Genomic DNA, 24199 nt, shown 5'->3' with positions numbered 1-24199 from the left:
TTTGGTCAATAAAATCTTCCAATACCTACCACAGCATTGTCAAGTTACATGACCCTGTACTGGAAAGTGTTAGTGAAATTAAAACTTGGTGGTAATAATCGTGGGGATAGGCATACAACATATGTCTGCGATAAGTTACGCACAACCTTGCATGCTTGCTACGTACTTGGTAACATATTGGATTTGAAACAAATGAGGTTTGTTATAATTTGGGTTATATCAAAGCATATTACAATATGGAATCATAATACGTTTACGGCTTCTTTAGTAGCTTTATCCAACCTACATAATAAAGTTATTAAGTTCTGCCTAAAAAAAAAACAAATTTTATTCGACAACTCAAGCGTTTATTGACTTTGAAATAATGAGCATTCGGCAGCTTTATAAATAAATGTTATTTATAAAATCACACGAGATATATAACTCATAATGAAGCAAAAGGAATTCAGAACAGAAATAAATTTAAAAGATCCTTAATTCAAAGCCATTCATGCATATTAGACCCAAGAGCATCTAATTATATCCCTATGAACATGTATGCAAATTGGATTAAATGTACATAATTATAGGGATCTCTTTGATAAGATTTCACACATTACAAACTAAAGTATAATAAGTTAATCCTAACCTTTTGTCCAGGCATAAATAAAGAAGTTAAGAAAATGAATTTAGAGACTGCAGATTATTGATATATGACACAAAGTCCCTTTGTATTAGGTTAATGTACTCCCCAAATCGCGATGTATCTTCAATGAATTATATTGGATCACGTCCTTCTTCAGGAATGCAGCTACAAATCATTACCACTGGTGGGTAGTGTTCACCCTTTCTTCTTCAAACATAATTTGCCACCTCAGTAACTGTCTTTAGACGACATTTGTCACTAAACATAATCTAAAAAAAATTTAAAAGAAGGAAAAACTAGAAATTCGAAAAAAAGTTGAGAAAAAAATTTTTTTCAATGTAAAATTCCTCCAATATTGTAATTCTCGCATAAGCGGGCCCATAAAAATCGCCGTTGCCGCTTCGCTTCTGTTAACTTCGGCTTTTTACCTGGTCTCCTGCATTTCAACCCATTTTAATACAAACGCCTGCGTAGTGTATAATGGTATGTCTCAACGCCAGCGTTTCTTGTGTCACACAAAATACTCTGGAAAGTTGCAGTTCGAGCCTCTTAGACTTTCGCAGAAGTAGTCGGAGTTCCCTATGTCTAGCCTCCCGTTTTCCGTTGCATTTTTTTCTGGTAGTCTGAAAAACCTATGATATGTGATGAGCAATATTAAATCTTTTCGCTATTTCAGCCACTGGTGACTTAGAAACGCCGACATTTAAGGCAATTGTTACATAGCTTGTCCTTCCCTCTTTCAAAAGAGACCAACTTGCATCCTTTATTTTACCTTAATATCTCCTTTTTTAACCATTTCCTCTTAATTTGCCATTATTATTAAAAAGCTGAGGTGTCTATGCAAAATAAAACGAAAGTTTTTACTCACGGGTATCCTTAAGCACACTGCATACCTTGCAAATAATATTCCAGGCTTAACTTCCCGATTTTCCCGAGAAACACCACAAAAGGTGCAGGAATATTGAACAAGTCGGAAAACTGGAAGCTCGGCGCTTCAGGTAAGAAAGCGTTTGTTTTTTCTGTGAGTATGTTTGTGCGCAGATTCATTCCATTTGTACGTAGCCCGTTATGTATATGCATTTAGCATGTCGGACTACTCACTTTAGTGTGATATAGATATTTAGTTGCAATGAGTTTGCAAAAAAAGTGTTACCGGAAGTGGGAAAATTGTGGTGCTAAAAACGTGGCAAAAAGGTACTAAATAGTACTTGGGTTCATGCAAAAAGGAGAGATTTTCACCTTTGTTGTTGTTGTATTTTGCATCATGTCCGTCTATGTCGAGTAATGTGGCTATTAACATCGTTGGTACTATGCGAAAAAATTGTTCTAGGCATCCAAATATGTGTGTATCAGTTGATACAATGAAAGCACCAAAACATTTATTCATGTAATACTGCTTTTCTTGTACGAAAGCAAGGGAAACGAACCCAACCAACTGCAACAAAAGTATTGACATAACAAGAACAAGTCGGGAAACCGGAAGCTTGACGCTTCAGGTATAAAAGGTTTTGTGTTTCCCTATGTGAGGAGAATAACGTAGTTCTCCATTGGTTACTGCCATTGCCAGAACTCAGCGATTTAAAAATCTCGAGTCAACGCTATCAGCCAATGGAGAACTGCGTAATGAAATTGTTTCACGCATTAATGCAACCTGGATGAAGTGGGATTCCCCAACTGACGTTCTTTGTGATCGACGTATCAGCGCACGTCCCAAATCTAAAATTTACTGCAATGTCGTCCGTCTGCCGCTCTCTATAGTTCTGAGTGTTGGCCGACTATAAAGGACAATGAACGGCGTCTTGCGGTAATGGGGACGAAGATGTTGCATTGCACTGGTGGCGTGACACGTTTCGATTACGTCTGAAATGAGAATATCCGCGATCGATATGGGTTTGCATCGATCGTGGAAAAACTGCAAGAGAGGCGTTTTCGATAGTGTGGTCACGTAATTCACGCTAACGAGAATTCAACAACCAGTATTGATCAGAACATCGAAAGCAATGGTAAGCAACCAAAAAGCCGGCCAAAACAATGGTGGCTTGATACGCTGGATGGGGATTTAAAGGTATCGCGATTACATCCTGATCAGGCATTTGATAAAATAAAATGACGAAACCGATCATCACGAGCCGACCCCGCTTGTGAACTGAAGGCTGAAGAAAAAGAAAAAGATGTGAGGAGCGACGAGTGCGCGACAGCTCCGTGTAATACAGCTAAAAATTCCATTGCCCTCTATTTTCTAGAAAGCGATTTAAATAAATCATTTGATGCAAAGCCCTGTGTTGATAATGGTCAACCTCATACGCTTCACGCTCTCAGTTTAATATTATTAGCGAATGAAAACAATTTAACGAACATCAAATATAAAAAAGGGCTAGAGAGAATTAGATTCTTCTTGAATGGAATTTTAATATTTCACTCGAATTTCAATTATTCTCGTTAATTATGACGTCAGCATCTTATTTGTATGGCTTAGGATGCTGTTAATTAGCACGAAATTGATAAGTTTGAACTGCTATAACTTTCCCAATAATAGTTGGATTTTCATGAAACCTGGCATGTGTATGTGATTGTCCTCTATGTCGGTGCAAAATTTAGTACACTTAGGATGAACTTAAGGGGAGTTTTCTATTTCTAAAAGTTGATAATATACTATTAGTAAATTTTTTGAGCAGATACCGGAATGGGACATCTCTCGAAGATTAGATTTCACATAAGTGTTTTACACAAAGCCTTAAAAAGGGCTGCAGATAAACAGATTCTTCATAAATGTGACTTTAATATTCCACGCGAATGTCAATTATTCCGGGTAATTATGACGTCAGCATCTGATTTGCATGGCTTTGGAAGCAGTAAACTCGCGCGAAATTGCTAAGTTTGAACTGCTATAACTTTGGCGTTAGTTGCCTGATTTCCATGAAATTTAGCACATATATAAATATTGTCCCCTATGCTGGTACAAAATTTGGAAGTCCTAGGATGAATTTAAGGGGGTTTTCCAGTAAATTTCTAAAAAATAGTAATATACTATTAGTAAGTTTATTTGAGAAGATATCGGAATGGGACATATTTTGAGGCCTAGATTTCATCTAGGGGCACCACCCTGATTTTTTTCGGATTTTTAGTTTGGGTAGTTTCCGAAAATGAGTCCTGTCTCACTTCAAATGCGTACACTTTGACTACTTACTCACGCACTTTGCAATTTATGCCAAAACTAGTGTCAGTTTCGGAAAGTACAAATTGAGACCTTTCATTTGATACCCTACACAACTATATCCGGTGAAAAAATTTTTTGAATCCCCCCTTTACATGTATGGGGAGCTCCCTTTTAAACTCCACCTAAATTTATGCCACTCACTGTATGCGTGGAATTTCATAGTTCCCATCTGTCCACCAAATTTCGTTCGGATCGGTTTAGCCGTTTTGGAGAAAAATGCGTGTGACAGACAGACAGACAGACAGACATTGAATCGATTTTAATAAGGTTTTGTTTTACACAAATTCTAAACAAGTCGGAATACCGGAAGCTCGCGCTTCGGGTATAAAGGTTTTGTGTTCATCTTATGTAAGAGACGCACATTTCTCTGTCCGTATATAGCTACAAATCCAACATAATCCTTCATATTTTTCCAAACTACGAGCCATACGTACATAGTAGAGCCATAGATATCACGCTCACCCTAAACAAACAAACTGCCTATTACCTGCTGTACACATATATGCACGTATCTAAATTGATCGTACCCATATTTCCGATTTACGTCTTATATCTATCTGAATTAGGCACTAGCCGCAAAGTTCATTAGCACGCATATATTATATACCTACATATACACATGTCTGGTTGACAAATAACTAAAAAACTAAAACAAAATAATTGTCTGCGACCCAATTCATAAGAATTCATTTCGTTGTGGAATTGACGAATTGATATGTGATGATGACGTCATGCGGATTGTAAAGTGCACGAAATTCACAAAAAATTGTAAAGTTTCACCCCCAATAACTTTGTTAATAATAATTGGATTTTCTTCAAACTTGACCAAACTGTGCATTATATTCTTCGTTACACTCATGCCAAATTTTGTATTTCTGGGATGAACATAAGGGGGGGTGCTGGGTAAATTTCTAAAATGTGGAAATATACTATTATTAACTTTATTTGTGCAGATATCGGAACCGGATATATTTTGAGGCCTAGATTTCGTAGAGATGCACCACTGTGATTTTTTCCAGATTTTTCGGATGGATAGGTTCTAAGAACGAGACCTGTTACACTTTTTGTGGGTCATATTTTCAACCCTTACTCCCCTATGTTTCATCTAATATCAAATATTGAACCAGATTCGAAAAGTACTAGTTGAGACCTTTCATTTGATACCCTACTTGGCTACATTCTGTGAAAAAAAAATTTGCACCCTCCATTCACATGTACGGAGAGCCCCCCTTAAACTTAACGTAAGATGGCGCCACTTACTACATGTAAAGGGATCACCAGATTACATACTCTCACAAATTTTCGTGACAATCGGTCTAGCCGTTTCCGAATAAATCGGGTGTGACAGACAGACAGACAGACAGACAGACAGACAGACAGACAGACGGACAGACGGACAGACAGACATCGTCACCATTCTAATAAGGTTTTGTTTCACACAAAACCTTAATAAAAACCAAGCGATTTCCAACTTTCATTTCAATTTTCATATGTTGGAATTACATCAATTCCACAATGCCTCCCAGAAATGATTATCCTTTTATGGACCTGAAGTTCGAGCTAATAATAGAGACGTTCAATCATGTTAGAGTTTACCGTTTGGGGAGGCATATAGAGTTGGCATGAACATTATACAATAACAATTCTTTATGATAAACGGTTACTGTATTCCTAAGATTGCGTTTTGTAACAAATTAAGACACATCACATTAAAATATACTTGCTTTTCATGCTCTAGCCTAGAAATACCAATTTACTCACTCGCTACTGGTGGCTTTGAAGTCCCAAGTTAACTGATTGTATGTATATCCCTGATTTTAAACTGCATTTTTAAGGTTTTATGTGAAACAAAACCTTATTAGAATCGAGACGGTGTCTGTCTGTCCGTGTTGGTGTCTGTCTGGCCGTCTCTAACACCCGATTTATTCGGAAACGGCTTGACCGATTGCCACCAAAATTGGTAAGAGTGTGTGATCTGCTGTTGCCTTTACATGCAGTAGGTGGCGCCGTTGTGTTAAGTTTAAGGGGGGTCTTCCCATACATGTGGATGAAGGGTGCAACATTTTTTTTATAAAATATAGCCACGTGTGGTATTGAATGAAAGGTCTCAATTAGTACTTTTCAAAACATATTTGATATTGAGTGAAACATAGGGGAGTGAGGGCTCAAAATATGACCCACATAAAGTGTAACAGGTTTCGTTCTCAGAACCTATCCAACCGAAAAATCTGGAAAAAATCACAGTGGTGCATCTCAAGCCCTCAAAATACATCCGGTTCCGATATCTGCACAAATAAAGTTAATAATAATAAATTTCCACATTTTAGAAATTTACCCGGCAACCCAACAAATAAAGCAAGTACAAAATTTGATATGTGTGTAAGGAATAGTATAACGCACAATGTGGTCAATTTTGAAAAAAATCCAACTATTATTAACAAATTTTATGGGGGGTAAAACTTTGCCATTTTTTGGGAATTTGGTGCATTCTACAACCTGTATGACGTCATCATCACACATCAATTCGGCAATCCTACAGAAATGAGTTCTTATGAATGGGGTCGCAAAGAATTATTTTGTTTTAGTTTTTTAGTCATTTGTATATGAATATCAATTACTCCAACCAGACATGTGGAATGAAGTTTGCGGGTAGTGTCTAATTCAGATAGATATATTTGTACATAAAACCATCCGTATTTAATATACGTGCTATATATATACATATTCTTTACGGACGGATCAAAGATGGCCTATGGAATCGGCGCGGGGGTTTTCTCGAATACACACGGTGTATCCAAGTCGTATGGTCTCCCAGGTTTCGCCAGTATATTCCAGGCGGAGGTACTGACGATATTGGAAGTCTGTCGATGGCTGGAGCGTGATTCGAGCCCCAAGCGTAACATAGCCATTCTGACCGACAGCCAAGCGGCCATCAAGGCCTTGTACTCAACGGCGACATCTTCCCGGCTGGTGGAGCAGTGCAGAGATGCGCTCAACCATCTAGGCGGCATGCTCAAGGTCACTCTTCTCTGGGTTCCCGGGCATAGAAACATAGAGGGGAATGAACGGGCTGACGGATTGGCCAGGCAAGGACTCTGCTCTTGGCAGTTCTTCGGCGAATACAGTCGGTGTTCCGCTGGCGGCTGTCGGGGGCGGAGCCTACTCGCACTACCTAGCAACTGCGGGCCTGAGAAGGCTTACAAGCTGTGCCAAGTCAAGGAGAATTTGGCTCGCTTATAACATAGCCCGATCACGAGAGCTCCTGTGCCAGACGCGTGCAAATGCATTCAAGATTACGGCAGTCTGCACGGGGCACTGACCCATAGGGGACCATGCCGCTAGGCTCGGCATACCCTACAACTCGTATTGCCGAAGCTGCGGAGAAGGAAGGGAAACCCTCATGCTCTTTCTCTGCGATTGCCCAGCTCTGACTAGAATCAGGCTACGGACACTGGGTAAACCATTCTTTGGGGACCTCAGAGAGATTTCTAGCTGCAGGATGGGAGAGCTGCTTCCCTTCGTGAATGCTACGGGCTGGCTCTGAAGATCCGAGCCGGCTGGACTCTGCCTCCCTGCTCCCATAACAACAGTCACGGTCTTAGGAGTTTTTGGCATCAAAACGGCGCACCAAAGCGTTAATTGGGCTCCTCGGAGCGGCCACTGATACCTACCTACCTACCCATATATATACATATGTATGCTTTTATGCACGAAGTAAATCGGAAGTATTGGTACGATCAATTTATATACGTGCATATATAGGTACAGTATTCGGAAATAACCAGTTTGTTTGTTTAGGGTGAGTATAATATCTATGGCTGTAATATGTACGTATGTTTTGTAGTTTGGAAAAATATGAAGAAATATGTTGGATTTGTAGCTATATACGGATAGAAAAATGTGCGTTGAAGTCTCATACATAAGATGAACACAAAACCTTTATACCTGAAGCGCGAAGTTCCGGTATTCCGGCTTGTTTTGCTCAAAGATAGTGAAGCGAATAGAAGTTTTAAGTGCAACAGTGCAGTATTATAAATATCACTCACTGAGCAATGTGGAAATATTATATTTTGGAATTATATTATAGAAAGAACATAAGTTTCATTTTTAAAGGAAGTTGTTTTTTAACCCCGCGCAGTAAAAGTATTTTTTTTCTGCTCGGAAACTTCAAACTCCCAGAAATGTGCAATGTAAGCTGCAACTCGCTTGCAATGTATAATGAACATTCCACGTCGGCGAAGTTCGTTCCAAGTCGGCAAGGTTCGTTCATACATTGCATTTCACACCGCTCCTTCATCTCGCACACACCCTTTGATTTTTTGCCATAAAATCGACACCCCATCGGATTGGCGACAAGCGCTAGCAAACGCACACACAAAGCCAAAAATAATCCACACATTTGCGTTGCGACTGCTTGTTGAAACTTGGCACGGGCGTGGACACGCGAGATCGCCAAACACCCTGTCCAGACGCTTGCGCTTGAGACTGACGCGGCTTAATATTTGAATTTTGAAATTTCGTTACTCACAATACTGTGCTCTAAAGCGGATCTGTCCTTCCGTGGATGCCACGACATTTTCTTCCAATGTCAAACATGTTTCGTTTTCGAACGGACTTTTTTGTCTATTGCGAATGATGTCGCGTTTTTTCGAATTGCCAGCTTGCACAGTGTGTCGTTCCAATTTATGTCGAACTCAGTGGATTGCTGTATACCTTTGATGACGTGGTGGACTGCATGTACCGAAACCGCCACTTTACTTTTGCGGTTCATGGAAAATAGAAATAAGACATGACTGCGAATTATATCGAGTGTAAATCCAGAGCTGAAAATATGTTGTTTAAGGAAGAAAGAAGAAGAAGAAACCGTAAAGTCATCTTCGCCTAACATATTTTGAAGTTTGGGTGCTAAGCCCTAAACGAGAGGTCCGTTACCAAAAGGCCTAAACAATCGGGATACCGGAAGCTGGGCGCTTCTGGTATGAAGGTTTTGTGTTCATCTTATGTAAGAAACTCTCTATGGACGAGTTTCCATTCGTACGTAGCTGAGAATACAAAATATACCATCATATTTTGCCAAACTCCAAGATAAACATATGTACATACATATTAACGGCACAAATGCTGTTTTCATCCTAAATAAACAAACATTGTCTGTTACCGCATTACGACCAACACATAAGATACATGTGCGCATCTAAATTGATGTAATGCATTTCCACTTTACTCTGTGCAGAAAAGCATACATTACATATATGCTATGTACGTAAATTAAAAACTGCTGGAAACCAGGCACACATATGCCTATTATATTGTTTAGTATCCGCAAGCTTTATTAGCAAATAATTAAATGAAACCAAGAAAGGAAAACGAAAACGTCCCCATCGACCCCGCGTTTCATATAAGTTCACTTCATATAATGATGATACCATACATGTCTTTGGGTGCAATAAATTTACCTGAACTGCGGAACTTTGACCTTATATAACTTTGTTAACAATAGTGAGATCGAGTTCAAACTTCCAGAATTGTGTCCTATATTATCGCCTATGATGATGTAAAATTGTGTACCCCTGGGATGAATTTAAGGGGGGTTTTCCACAAATTTTTAAAACATGGTAATATACTACTACTATATTTATTTGTGCAGATATCCGAACGGGATGTATTTTGAGGCCTAGATCATATAGACGCATCACTGTGATTTCTTTCAGATTTTCCGGTTGTATAGGTTCTGAGATAAAACCTGTTTCACTTTCTGGGCCACACATTTTGAACCGTATCTCTCCTACCTAATATCAGATATAAGATCAATTTCGAAAAGTACTAATCGAGTCCTTTCATTTGATACCCCACATGACCATATTTTGTGAAAAAAAAATTACACCCCTCTTTCCGCGTGTATGGGGAGCCCCCCTTCAAAGTCAAAGGGACACACAGACGACATGTTCTCACCAAGTTTCGTGACAATCCGTTCAGCCGTTTGCGAGTAAATCGGGTGTGACAGATAGAGAGACAGACATTGAATCGATTTTAATAAGGTTTTGTTTCACACAAAACCTTAAAAAGAGAGAGTAAGTTGCTCCCCGTTTGGTCCATTCCGCCATGAAGTGGATGCGGACTTAGGATTCCTCAATCCTTAAACAAAAATGATTTCACGGAAATTTTGGCCTATTTCACGAAGTGACGATAAGCGGCGTAACGTTAATAGTTCAGTTTTTCGATAATTTTGCCATTTACAGAACATGTTATCATATTATCAAATATTAACTTCGTTTCAACAGGTGTTCCGTAGTATACTGGACTGGGTTCTCTCTAGCAGCGCCAAGTTGAACCCCACAGTCCATATTGGCATTATGACGGCTTTGTAGAGCAGGCATTTGTATTCGAGTCCTAGCTTAGAGTTTTTGTTTAGAAGCCAATACATATTTTTAAGGTTTTGTGTAAAACAAAGCCGGGTGTTTTGCAAATGCCGCTCCTTTTTCGCATCGATATCATTTCTTGCCCAGCTACTGTCTGCTGATCTCAAGACCGATTTACATTGAGTGGGTCTGTTCAACTTTCTTATGGCGTTCGACAGGGGAAAATCAGTTGATGCAGTAGATGACAAACCGCGTAAGTAACTTTGTAACTATTGTTCCCGTTGATTCGCAAGGGTTTCATAAAGCGATCGACTTGCTGGCCAATTGTTTTTTAAGTTTATGGATCTGTCACCCTACCATTGTCTTCTCCACTTCCGATTTACCTGGACTAATTGTAATATGCTATGCGGTGTACTATTTTTCAGAAGATTAACGATACATGGTCGTGACCCAGAGAGCTATACAGCCACGCTCATTATTTTGTTGAATTTGAACAGGGCTTTATCTACTTCACCTCTGGTTAGACTGTTGATTTGTTTGTTAGTTTTCTGCTTGTATTGTTTGTTACAGGAGATGCGCTTGCATAATGACGAACGACGGAGTCTAAAAACAACTCATAGCTCGACTCGCTCGTTATCTACTCCCGCCGGTCCCGGATTTTTCGTCAATCTGCTGGCCAGTCAGTGGGCTGTCCAGATGAGAGGATGTCAAGTCTAGTATCTAGGGGTTGCACATCCCACAATTGTCGTCTCTTGGGAGGGATCAGTCTAGATCCCCAATGAGTGAGTCTAGATTAAAATCCTCAGCACCAAGGAATCTGTTCCCTAGTGCGTTAAAAAAATCTTTCAAGGTCTGAGAAGTCAGTTTAAACTTTGGAGAACAACAGATAACCGTGATGGATATCTCGTTGGTCCATTCTAGTAATCAAATTGAAGTTACTTGGAAGGAGTCTTTGCAGTAATCTTCTCGGAAATAACGCTTCATACGGGATCTGATAAGCATTCCGGTAGCGCCATGGACTTTTCATTCCGGATGCTTAGTGTTCTAAAAGCCTATCAATACATATCAATTTGAAATTTGTTTTTGTGAGTAAGATGCGTGTGATGTGTGAAATGCCGATTTCTTTGTCAAACAGGAAGTGCTGTATTTCCAGTTTATGTTGGCTGACGTCGTGTTACGATGCAAGTCAAGCGTTGCATCACCTTGGCACCAACACATTCACCAGGGCTGTCAAATAACCAAACTCTCCCCCAACAGGGTTGCCGTCGTGAACACCGACTGCGCGAGATAATACATGGAACTGGACGGCACGTGCTGGAGTTAACTCGAATGCTAGCAGTTCGGCGAAATGAGGGCCTGGGTTCTTGATTCAATAATATTGTTTCCCTGTCAGGATCCACAGATTCACTAGTCCCACAACTCAACCCACCCGAGGTAGACTACTCTAGAAGGAACGTAAAATCTTGAGGCGAGTTGATACCACTGAACATTTCTTTTCCAAGGAAGATAAATTGCCTAACAGCCTAAAAAGAGAGGGGACAAAACAATGAAAAAAAACGAACGCAGAGAGGGATTGACGGCGAAGGATTAGCCCCGAGCCGACTCTTGCACTTACGCGATGAGTGGTTCTCGTCTTCCTGTCCTATTCATGGGGACTGGATAGAGCATTAACGAAAAAGTTAAATTTACCGGAATATTATTTCTTTTAGTTTTGCTCTTCTATTTTAATATAATTTCAAATTATTTTAATCCCAAGCTTTTTCACTTCTTTTCTCTTTTGTTTCCTTTTTAAGGTTTTTTGTAAAACAAAACCTTTTTAAAATCGGTTTACTATCTGTCACACGCATTTTTCTCGGACACGGTTATAGCGATTGACACCAAATTTGGTGGAAAGATGGGAACTGTGAACGCTCACGTATACTGTGAGTTACATAATTGTACGTCGAATACATGCAAAAGGGGGTGTACATTTTTTTTTCATCAAATATAGTCATGTGGTGTATCAAATGAAAGGTCTTGATTAGTACTTTCCCAGGCCGGTGTTAGTTGTGACATTTGTTGGAAAGATGGGGAGTGCGGCGGCTGAAAGTTATCATTTCTTCTCAGAAACTACCCAACCGAAAAATCTGAAAAAAAAGCCACCATGTGCCTAAGCTCCGAAATACCCTCCATACCGATGTCTATTCAAATAAAGTTAATAATAGTATATTACTATAATTTTTAGTAATTGGCTGCAAAACTCCCCTTAAGTTCATTATAGTATGATACCAAAAAAGTTTGAAGCAATGTAGACTCCTCCTGTCCTAGCATCATCCGGTATATTTGTGATGTTCTAGCAGGAGCTATGAAATCATGTCATTTGGGCTTCATTGTCCGAAAACACCTTCTATTCGTATACGCACTCACAAAATATTTCAATTGATATTCAAGGCGACCGTAACAATTGCCTATGCTATTTGTGGGGATTCAAACAGTCTCTCTCCCATTAGCAGGGTGATGAGGTACAGAATTCAAAACGCTAGCATAGCTCACACCTTGCTGAGCTATGTTTTTAGAGTCGTATTTGTTTCGGCGCGGTGAATTCGTTGTTTCGGTTGCAATTTTTGCTTAATTTCAGCATAGACTGACTGTAGACTGTAGTCTGTAGTTAACCGTTTGTGGTCCATTACAATTACAGTTTTTAGCATTATCAACGATCTCAAAGTTCTAGCCTCCTATCTTTATTCTTCCCGTTTGACCAGTGCGGTTTGATGTTGGTTGGTTGGTTTTCGGTGCTGACGTTGCCACCATATATTTTGTCTTGCCTTCATTGATGTGCAGCCCAAGAGCAGTTTGTACGCCTCGGGTCGTTCTTCTCATGATGTCGATATCGCCAGCATAGGCCAGTAGTTGGGTAGACTTAAAGAGGATCGTACTCCTCGCATTTACCTCAGCATCACGGATCATTTTCTCCAGGGCCAGGCTAAAGAGGACGCATGATAGGGCATCCCCTTGTCTTAGACAGTTGTTGATGTCGAATGGTCTCGAGAGTGATCCTCCTGCTTTTATCTGGCCTCGCACATTGGTCAGGGTCAACCTAGTCAGTCTTACCAATTTCATCGGGATACCGAATTTTCTCATGACCGTGTACAGTTTTACCCTGGCTATGCTATCATAGGCGGCTTTAAAGTCGATGAAAAGATGGTGTAACTGTTGCCTACATTCCAACAGTTTTTCCATCGCTTGCGCATAGAGAAAATCTGATCTGTTGCAGATTTGCTTGGAGTGAAGCCTGTTTGGTATGGGCCAATGATATTCTGGACGTATGGGGCTATCCGGCCCAGCAAGATAGCGGAGAATATCTTATAGATACTGCTCAGGAACGTGATACTTCTATAATCGCTGCACTGTGTGATATCTCCCTTTTTATGTATGAAACAGATAATGCCTCGGGGCCGATACGTGGTAGTATTTGTCCGTCGTCTTCAGTTGGCGTGACCTCCAACTCGTCGATGTTCTGGTTATTCAATAGTTCATCAAAGTATTCAACCCATTGCTCCAATATGCCCATTTTGTCGGAAACCAGATTTCTCTTTGTCTCGGCATGGTGAGAATCGAGGTGTATAAGACTTCATCCTGCTGACTTGTTGGTAAAACTTGCGCGCCTGGTGCGGTTGCTCCCTGCACTTTTAGAGTTCACAGACCTGTTGGTTCTCCCAGGTTTCCTTTTTCCGTCTGTGAAGTCGTTTTTCCGCTCGCCGGAGTTCGTTATAAGACTCTGCCCATGCCTGCGTTCTTTGAGAATGCAACATTACTCGGTATGCAGAATTCTTCCGTTCTGCAGCTAGCTTACACTCATCGTCAAACCAGCCGTTCCGACTTTTTTTGCGGCTGGGGCTAAGTATCTTTGTGGCCATATCAATGATAATGTTGTTCAGGTGATTGTGAAGATCATTTGTTGATGCTTCATCTCGAGGATCTCTGTTGACTGCGGTTATTGCCATTTCGTGCGATACTGCTAACTGGAAAATGCGCAGTCCGGTATCATTGGTATCCCTATGTAAGCTATGGGAACCGACGTATCGCCTGAATGCGAGCTCCTTATTTACTTGGCTGTTGAAATCTCCAAATATGATTTTGATATCATACTTGGGATAGGCTTCGAAGTTCCGCTCAACTGCCTAGTAGAAGGTATCCTTCTCCGGCTCTGCAGTCTCCTCTGTAGGGGCGTGAACGTTTATGAGGCTTATATTTCTAAACTTGCCTCGCAAACGCAGAGTTCATAGCCTTTCACTTATATTTTCAAAGCCGATAACAACTGGTCTCATTTTTTTGGCTGACTAAGAAACCTACTCCGAGCACATATTTTACTGGATGACCGCTATAATATATGGTGTAGCGACTCTTCTCCAGGAAATCGGTCCCTGTCCATCGCATCTCTTGCAACGCAGTTAAATCAGCCAAAATTCAATTGTAATTAAATTATCCTTTACCCATGTTGCTGGAATATGTACTTCAAAAACCCTTTCAGGACGCTCGAATTCCGGTAGTACTAACCCAGCCCCCTATTGTGTAAGCTCGTTTATGAGTCGAAGGGGACTTAGCTGATTGTGCTTTGCCCTTATCCCTCCTATCAGTGCTTACACCTCCGTGGAGTATTCCTGCTTAAGCATCGGTATTTCCTGATTACCTATCACAGCGTTAATCTTACCATCGTCTTGGCTGTATTCAAGGTCAGTTATGTTAAGCAATTAAGCTGCGATTTTCGGCTGCTGATACTTTATGGCTGTATCTCTCGGTCTACCATTACATCCCAATACCCCATATATCCTACTGTCCCTGTTGTAAGTAAAATTGGCAGTACTTTTGCACTGAATACACACTTCGCCCCTGCTTTCAGGGCCTGACCGATGGCAAATGGAAGAAAGTCCGCGGGAGATCACTCAACCCTGCTGATCTTATAAGCAGCTACCAAGTCATGGCGAGCATTTTCAGCTTAGAGGTCTGTATCAACTTTAAAATTGAAGCAATGCTCCCGTACATCTTCCTTGGTTTGGCGTTTATAAATTTTGTCAAACTTTTCCATTTGATGAGCGATTAGCGCCAAATCCTCAATGAGATTCACGGAAGTCGCAACGGTATATTTTAAATCGAACACCTTAACTTGTACGTCATTTAGGTGAACCGCTCTTGTCTCTAATACCGGATTTATCGACCAGGCGCTAGGTGTGAGAGGCAGAAGCAGCAAACACAAAACTATGGCGACCTGTGCCGGCAACCTCCCCTGTTGGTCATTGAGCGAGTCTCCTGATTGGACGGGCGCTCTTCTGGCAGAAGAGGCCCGAATTGGTGGATTGCTCGATGCACAATGTCCCTACTAGCTGTTTAAAGCTAGACGTGTCTCACAATTCCCTCAGGGTCCGGAAATGTTTCAGTAACTCGCGCCGCCTTCTAGCTTAGTGGGCAATCATCCTTTTCCTTGATTAAGACTTAATCTCTCTGACTGATCGGACGTCCTGGATTCGTCCACATGTAGCGCTTCTGCAGATGGCCCAAGTAATCACTTTCACCCAAAGCTGCCACTGAACTGAACCCACAGCCATCGCTTTGTTGCTGGAAGTTTTTCTCGAAGTCCTTCCCCATTGGTGTTGCGAGAAGCTTGCGCTGGATGAGGAAGTGTGCTGGCGTCAGCACCTGAAGGTCATAGCAATTATCTGACTGAGGATACAATAGTCTACTGTTTATGATTGCTTCCCAAGAACATACCACAGTATGGAAGTCCTTATATGTAAGATTCGCCACTTATGGCAGTCTTCTCAAGAATCACTTAAAACCACCCACTGCTGCCTTAAAGAATCTTCCAAAATGGCTTGCCCTTGGGGGATTATGACGCCAAGCAATTCGTTTCTGCGCTAGGCATTCTTCGACTTTACACGACATTTATTGCCATGTTTCCTTTAAAATTTTAACTGTACCTACCAAGTTTGTTTTATTATCAGATCGTACTGAACTTGGTCAACTCCGTCTACCTTCGGAAAGCGGCCAGATACACCTTTGTACTAAGATCAGAACACACTTCCAGATGAATGGTCTTGGTTGCCATACATACGACAACATAAACCTTTATCGGCTTTGCATTTCGCAAGGGGCCCCCTTTAATCTGGAAGGCTCCTACGTTCTCGAACACGAGGCTTGGTGACACATGTTCGGCCGCGAGATTCACCATCCTTGGTGCAGCCAACTGTCCTTTGAAACGAATGCATTTCGTGCAACCCCTAATCCATTTTTTAATCCGTTGTTGTAAAGTAGGGATATAATATTTCTGCCGAAACAGTGCCACAGTTAAACCTACACCGCAATGATCATTTTCCTCATGCATGTGACCAATCAGAAAATCACACAGGTGCGACTTGCCTAAGATAATGGGATGCTTGTGATTATGGAGGACATAATATCTGCTTTCGGAACAGTTCCATCTGCTGACATCTGATTACTGCATACTCGGCCTGCTCCAATTCTGAGACTGTCACCAATCCAGTCGTCCTAGTTTTCCACCTCCGACACCTGGGTATAATTTTAAACAACCGCTTTAAGGACGAGAACCGACCAATTAAGTCCGCCAATTCAACCTGATCTCGGTGTTCTTGGATTACGTACCCTAGCGTAGATTCAACGCAGTGAAAGGAGTCGTGGGTAATTCTTCCTTTAGGAACGGGCACCCAGTGAATTATATCTCGTGCTTCACAAAATTTTCCTCTGGAGGCACAGTCCGCCGATTTCAGTTTTTTATGGTGAATATCGGAAGGAGCAAGGAATTTACGGATAGCCGCAACCCTGCGTTTCACGACCTTATTCTCCAGCTCCTTTTGATTCCGGATCCATACAAGAACCATCTCTGAATCGGTATATGCTATGAATCTTATGGGAATATTCCCCGTACTCCTTTTTACATCTTGATATATTATATATGCGTCACTGAAACTACTAGCTCGGCAATGTCCTCCGGTTTGCTATACCCGGTCCACCTTGGAATTCGGACCTAATTGAGACGATCCTGCGAGTGAAGCACCTTTGCTAACCTTTCTTGAGCGGTCTCTGAAATCCTATCGTTCCAGTCATGCCCATCCTGCCACAATTTTTGAATTTCATTGCGAAGTTTCATGGCTACAGGAAGTATCCATCCAATAGGATCGTACAAGGAAGCAGCTATACTAAGAATTTTCCGCTTTGTTGATTTACTTTCATACTGTATTGAAAACAATCCTCCCGTGGGTTGAAATGTAGTCCCAGCAGCTTAATGTCACTTTCACCCTTCTGAAGTCGATATAAGCTTCCACTTGTAGCATGCTATCCACATTTTCCAGCAACTTGCGCCGATTGGTAACCCACTTGGTTAAAGGTAATTTGTCTATCTCTAATGTCTCAGAGATTTGTCGGATAGTGTTCCTGGCGTCTTCTAAACTCGAGACTCCATACAGGAAATCGTCCATGTAAAAGGCATTCTTGATGATCCATTTAGTTTCCTCGTCAGGGGCGTTGTCTTCAGCTGCCTGATGGAGTGTCCGTATAGCTTGCCAGAGAGCACAATCTACGCCATAGGTGATAGTTTTTAGAAAGTATTCGGTAATAAGATTACCTCTCCACCAAATACGCATCCTTAACTGATCCTCCGGTAATAGCAAGATTTGCCAATCCATTTTTGTAATGTCGCTGGAGAAGACTTACTCAAATTTACGGATACGGGTGACGATGGCGAAGATATGGGTTTGGAATTTTGGCCCAGGAAAAATTGTTTGGTTCAGGCTGATACCATTAGAAGTGGGACTCGAGGCGTTGAGTACATTTCTGATTTTATTGTGGTGGCTTCCTTCCGGACGACATTCAGGTAAGACCCCACTAACACTGGGACATGTGATTCATACTACATTACTGGGTCGGCTAGTTTCCTACCGGGGAATAGCTGGCTGACCGTTTCAGGTAAACGAGGGAGGCTACCGAGGCTGGTAACACGCTTTACAACTAATGCTTTGGTATCTACACTTGAGCGGTCCTTTAATCGTATACTGAGGTTCACAACCCAGAATACCTCTCCTGGAGATATTCCTCCTAGCCCCGAGACTTCCACATTTGTTCTTTTTATATTGAGACGCAACTTCTAAACCAGATCTTCAGCTATGTATTAGTTACTCTGACTTCTCTGGTCTACCAAGTAGCGAACGGCGGATATGACCATCCTTAGCTTTCATCTTACTTATCGCAGTGGGTAGTGTGGTGCTTGAGTTCGCCGCAGTGGTTGAATTTTCGGCGTGGTGTGATGTTCTACCTTCCACAAATACTTTTACCTGCTGTTTTTTGACGAATTTCGCATTTGAGATCCTTCATTCTGCGGCAAGTCTCCCCCTTCCATTACTTGTGGGAAGCGCATAGCAGTCTGGGCTCTCTAGCAACTTCGGACACTGAAGGATGCGATGGTTTCCCATGCATATGAAGCACGACGTTTGCTTTTTGTGCTCCTCGTTTGTATTCGCAACTAAAGCAATTTCTCGGTGTAACTTATTTTTGTTAAAGTTGTTCTCTTTTTTGGAACCGAACTTCTCGGAAGGGTGATCTTTTGTATGTCCACTCTCCCCATCCCAACCAGGAGACATTATAATAAACAGATTCTCCAAGAATTGGTCCAAATTATCCAGACTTACAGGTAACTTAGGGTTTTTTAGTGATGAGTTGAACTCTCTTCGAGTTGTAACATCCATTTTTCTAGTCATAAACCTTTCTATTCTTCCAATATCTGACCCATCGTAGACAGAATTGAAATGATTCAAATTGGCTCAGGTCTCCATTAAACGTGGGAATGTCCAGCACTAGTGGCCATGATCGCGGCCGATACCCATGATTACAGGATGGCACTGGTGGCCATGATCTCAACCGATACCCATGAATCCAGAATGGCCATCCTCCTGTTAACTGTCGAATTGCGGAACTGGGAACTCACTGAACAAACCCGTGAGCACGCACCAAAGTGCGTGGGAGACGTCGCCGCAGCCACGCTCGCCGCCGCCTGCAGCATCGACGCCGCCGCCGCCTTCAACATCGACGACGCAGCCGTCGTTACCATCGCCGCCGCAGCAGCGAATCACAATTTTAATTAAATTTTAATTTATTTTAATTGAATTTATTTGTTGAAAAATCAATAAATATTATACCCGCTACAGGAGACGGCGCGGAGGCCTTTAAAGTGCTCGTCATCGTTGGTTGTCCGCTCTCTGGGCGAAGTTCTGGAAAGTGATTTCGGTCTGCGCTTAAAAGCGTCCGCTTCGGTGGAGATTTCTTTGTGCGTGCGTGCATTTGTGGGTTCGGCCTGCCGTGTCGACTAAAACAGTTCCACCGCGTCTTCGCTTTAACACTCGCGTCGCAAGTAGTTTTCTTTTTGTTAGTCAAGATGTCGATCGACAACAAAGACGCGGCAGGCCCATCGGACCCGCAAGTGTTCCTCCATTTTGGCGGCGGAACCCGGAGCTGTGGTTCATACATTTGGAGTTCCAAATGTCCGGAATCACATCGGACGCGACCCGCTTCAACTATGCGGTGGTCGGCCTGAATGAAGAGTCGATTCTTCTGGTGTCCGACATAGTGAAGTCGGCATCATACTCGCAGCTCAAGAGCGAGTCGGACACTCCTCCAAAAGTTCAGCCAGATTACTACCGAGTGTAGTCTCTCGAAACCAGTGAAGCACAATGTGCAGCACCACATTAACACTGCTGGTACCCCGATCTTCTCGAAGGTGCGTCCTCTACCACCCCAGAAACTGGCTATCGCGCGGAAAGAATTTGAACAACTTGTTCAACAGGATATCTGCAGGCCCTCAAACAGCTGTTGGTCTTCCCTACTGCATATGGTCCCTAAGCCAAACGGCGAATGGCGCCCCTGTGGGGATTACAGAAGGTTAAATGCACAGACTGTTCCTCACCGATATCCAATTCCACTCATCCACGACTTTGCGCATCACCTCGCGAATTGCCGCACCTTTTCGACCTTGGACTTAGCCAAGGCTTACCATCAAATCCCTGTAGCTCCAGAAGACATACCAAAGACGGCAATATGCACACCCTTTGGACTCTTTGAGTTCACTCGGGTGACTTTCGGATTGTGCAAACGTTCATTCACTCAGTCCTGCGAAACCTTGATTTCTGTTTCGCATACTTGGATGATGTTTTGGTCGCTTCTTCCACTGAGTCTGAGCACTTAGCCCATCTCGAGTGCATTTTTCAACGTCTCCTTGAGGACGGTTTAGTCCTAAACGTTGAGAAATGCATATTCTTTCAAAAACAGGTGAGATTCCTCGACCACTCCATTTCCCCTGAAGGAATACAGCCAGACCCAGACAAGGTGCAAGCGATTACAAGCTTCCCGCGTCCGAAGACAGTGAAGGAGTTGAGGAGGTTCTTGGGCATGCTAAACTTCTATCGTGCCCAAGGCCGCCCAGCACCAGTCCGTTTTGAACGCGTACTTGTCTGGCCCCAAAACTAAGGACACACAAGAGATTGTGTGGTCTGAAGAGGCTGTCCGCGCGTTCAATAAATCCCGACAGCAACTGGCTGATGCTACACTTTTGGCATTTCGTCTGCAAGATGCACCCCTAGCCGTTTTTGTTGATGCCTCTGACATCGCAGTAAATGCGGCTCTTCACCAAAAGGTGGATCAAGTCTTCCAGCCGTTGAGCTTCTTCTCTAAGCAGTTGAACCCCGCTCAACGGAACTACAGTACCTACGATCGCGAACTGCTCGCCGCGTACTTGAGCATCAAATACTTTCGTTTCTCCCTGCCTTCTAGGCAGGCCGTTCACAGTGTTCACGGACCATAAGCCTCTCACATATGCTTTGAAACAAAAGGCCGACAAAGTGTCCCCTCGTCAGCTTCGACACCTGAGGTTTATAAACCAGTTTACGTCAGACATCCAGCACGTGTCCGGCAAGGGCAACATAGTTGCTGACGCTTTGTCTCGTGTCTCCGAGGTTAACATCCCCGCCGCACTCGACTTCTCAGCTATTGCCAAGGCGCAGGAGGATGACGCAGCACTTCAGAGCCTCAAATCCAACCCGAAATACAAATTTCGGGAGTTGCCCAGCGAAGACTCGGAAAAGGGACCTCGGCCATACATTCCGGCCACCTTTCGCAAGGAAGTGTTCCACGCGGTTCACGACTTGGCGCATCCAGGCATCAGGACAACAAATCGGCTAGTCACCGAGAAATACTTCTGGCCCTCCATGAACAAGGATATCAATTCCTGGGCCAGAGAGTGCATCGCATGCCAGAAGTGTAAAGTCCCTAGGCATGTAAGGAAAGAAGTAGGCTCATTCCCCTGCACTACCAAGCGGTTCCACACGATACACCTCGACATAATAGGGCCTTTGCGAGACTCGCACGGTTACAAGTATTGCCTCACAATCATCGACAGGTTCACACGGTGGCCTGAGGCAACACCTCTGAAAGACAATACGGCGCAATCTTGTGCCGAAGCCCTCTGTCGAAAGTGGATATCTCGCTTTGGCGTCCCTGCAGTGGTCATCACTGACCAGGGAATGCAATTTGAGTCCACTCTTTTCTCGGAGTTAGGTAAACTCCTGGGTTTTAAACGCGCTAGAACGTTGGCACCGGACGCTGAAAGCCGCCATTATGGCACGCAACGATCCGTCCAGGACTCAAGTCTTGCCTTTCGTCCTACTCGGCCTACGTACAACCCGACGAGAGGAATTTGCTGCCAGCCCCGCGGAGCTGGTATACGGGGAGAACCCAAGACTCCCAAGCGATCCGTCTTCGACAAGAGATCGGGTCTCACAGAGTCGGGGTTGGTGCATCTGCTGAGGGACAATCTCTGACGCATCAAAGCCACACCACCCACCCGAAACTCGTCTACACCTGTCTGTTTGCCTAAGGAACTGGACACGTGCACGCACGTTCTGATCAGGACGGATGCTCCTCCATATGAAGGCCCGTATCGCATTCTCGAGCGGGGAGAACATTTCTTCCAGCTCGAGATCGGTGGACACAAAAAGGCGGTCTCCCTGTGCAGGTTGAAACCCGTGTGCACTCCGAAGCAGCGTCGTGTCCGCTTCGCGGATTGACGGCGAACGAAATTCCGGGATCAGTCGCCGAAACCCCCTAGGTTTCATCTGGGGGCGGAGTGATGTGGCGCGGCAGGATTCGCAGCATACGAAATTTATTTTGAATGTTGCGAATGCGAACAAATAGATGGCGCGGAACTCGCCACGGGAGTGGAGGACTAGCGGTGAGAAAGTGCCGTTGGTTGGGACAGGAAAAGACCGCATGAAAATAAGTCGATCTCTTCTGTCTCCAACCTTGCCTGCGGACAGCTGCGTTTTTTTTAAGTAGTGAAGAATTGCAAGTCATTTCATTCAACCGAAGAATGTAGAAAACGAGAAAGTTATGTTAATATAAATACGGAAATTAATCATTTCTTCGGCGAAACAGTGAGCGAGATACATTTCATTCGCTACGAAGAGATACATTTCATTCGCTACGAAGATTCTTCCAACATCACCCGTCGACGCATGGTGCTGTGGTGTTTAGACTTGATTGCTATTTTCCGGGTTTTCGTGTGGAAGTAACAAACAAAAACCAGCCGAGATGAGTTTGTACAACTTGAACAAACTAAAGAGACCCCCCTTAAATTCAACATAAACGGATGTACCTCACTGTATGTGTGAATGTTCACAGTGTCAATCGCTATAACCATCTCCGAGAAAAATGCCTTTGATGCGCAGACAAACGGACAGACAGACAGTAGAACCGATTTCAGTAAGGTTTTGTTTTACACAATCCTAAACAAACAAACATTGCTTATTACCGAATATTGTATGCTATATACATATATATAAATTGATCGTATACATATTTTCGATTTACTTCGGGCAGTAAAAATATACATATGCACATATAAAGTACGCATTTTAAATACCGCTTGTTCAATATTTAAATATATCTATTTGAATTAGGCACTACCCCAAAGCTTCATTTACATTTATACATATGTCTGTCTCGAGTAATTGATATTGATATATAAACCATTAAAAATCTAAAATCTCCCATTCACGTGAGCTCACTTTGTTTTGATATTGCCGAATTGATATCTTTTGATGACCTCACAAACTTTGTTGATAATAGTTGAATTTCCTTTAAATTTTCCAAAGTTATGCCTTATATTATCGCGTGTATCGAGTGTAGTTCTAACATGAACCTAAGGGGGGTTTCCAGCTAAATTTCTAAAATATGCTAATATAGTGTTATTAACTTTATTTGTGCGGAACAAGATGTATTTTGAGGCCTAGATTTCGTTTAGATACATCACTGTGATTTGTTTCAGATTTACACTTTTTGGGGGTCATATTTTGAGCTCTTACTCCCTTAGGTTTCACTCGATGTCAAATGTGGGGCCAGTTCTGAAAAACAGCCCTTTGATTTGATACCCCACATGACCACATTCTGTGAAAAAAAATTTTGCACCCTCCATTCACATGTATGGGGAGCCCCTCCTTAAACCTAACACAAAATAGCGCCACTTGCTGTATGTAAAGGGAATAACAGACAACACGTTCTCATCAATTTTCGTGACAATCGGTCAAGCCGTTTCTGAATAAATCGAGTGTGACAGACAGACAGGCATCGTTTCACACAAAACCTTAATAAAAGAAATTGAAACTTTCGACTATGAGTTACCACCAGGCCAAGAGATATGGAAACGATTTTTTTTACATCATCTTGGTTTTGTCTTTTATTTGAACACGAAAGCGTACAATAGTAATATTTTTTTTTCAACTAATCAAGTTTTAATTTTCATTTTTTTTCTTTCCTTTAAAATATTTGAAAGGAATAATAACAGATAAAAGAAACTATTATAGTTACATCAAATTTACATATATAATAGTATAATTGCGTTTGTTTTTTTATTATGATTATTAGATATAATAGGGGTTATGAGCTAGTAGGGATTATATTATTTCT

The 24199-nt window shown here is 42.3% G+C and overlaps 1 protein-coding gene across 1 annotated transcript in view; it reads left to right on the top strand.

Moving 5' to 3' along the window:
* Positions 1–24199, top strand: part of LOC119648068 (succinyl-CoA:3-ketoacid-coenzyme A transferase, mitochondrial) — an 81111-nt gene that overhangs the window by 19729 nt on the left and 37183 nt on the right. The window lies entirely within an intron of this gene.

This window comes from Hermetia illucens, chromosome 2, assembly GCF_905115235.1.
Source record: "Hermetia illucens chromosome 2, iHerIll2.2.curated.20191125, whole genome shotgun sequence".
Taxonomy (NCBI): domain Eukaryota; kingdom Metazoa; phylum Arthropoda; class Insecta; order Diptera; family Stratiomyidae; genus Hermetia; species Hermetia illucens.
This window is presented reverse-complemented; position numbering and strand designations above follow the sequence as displayed.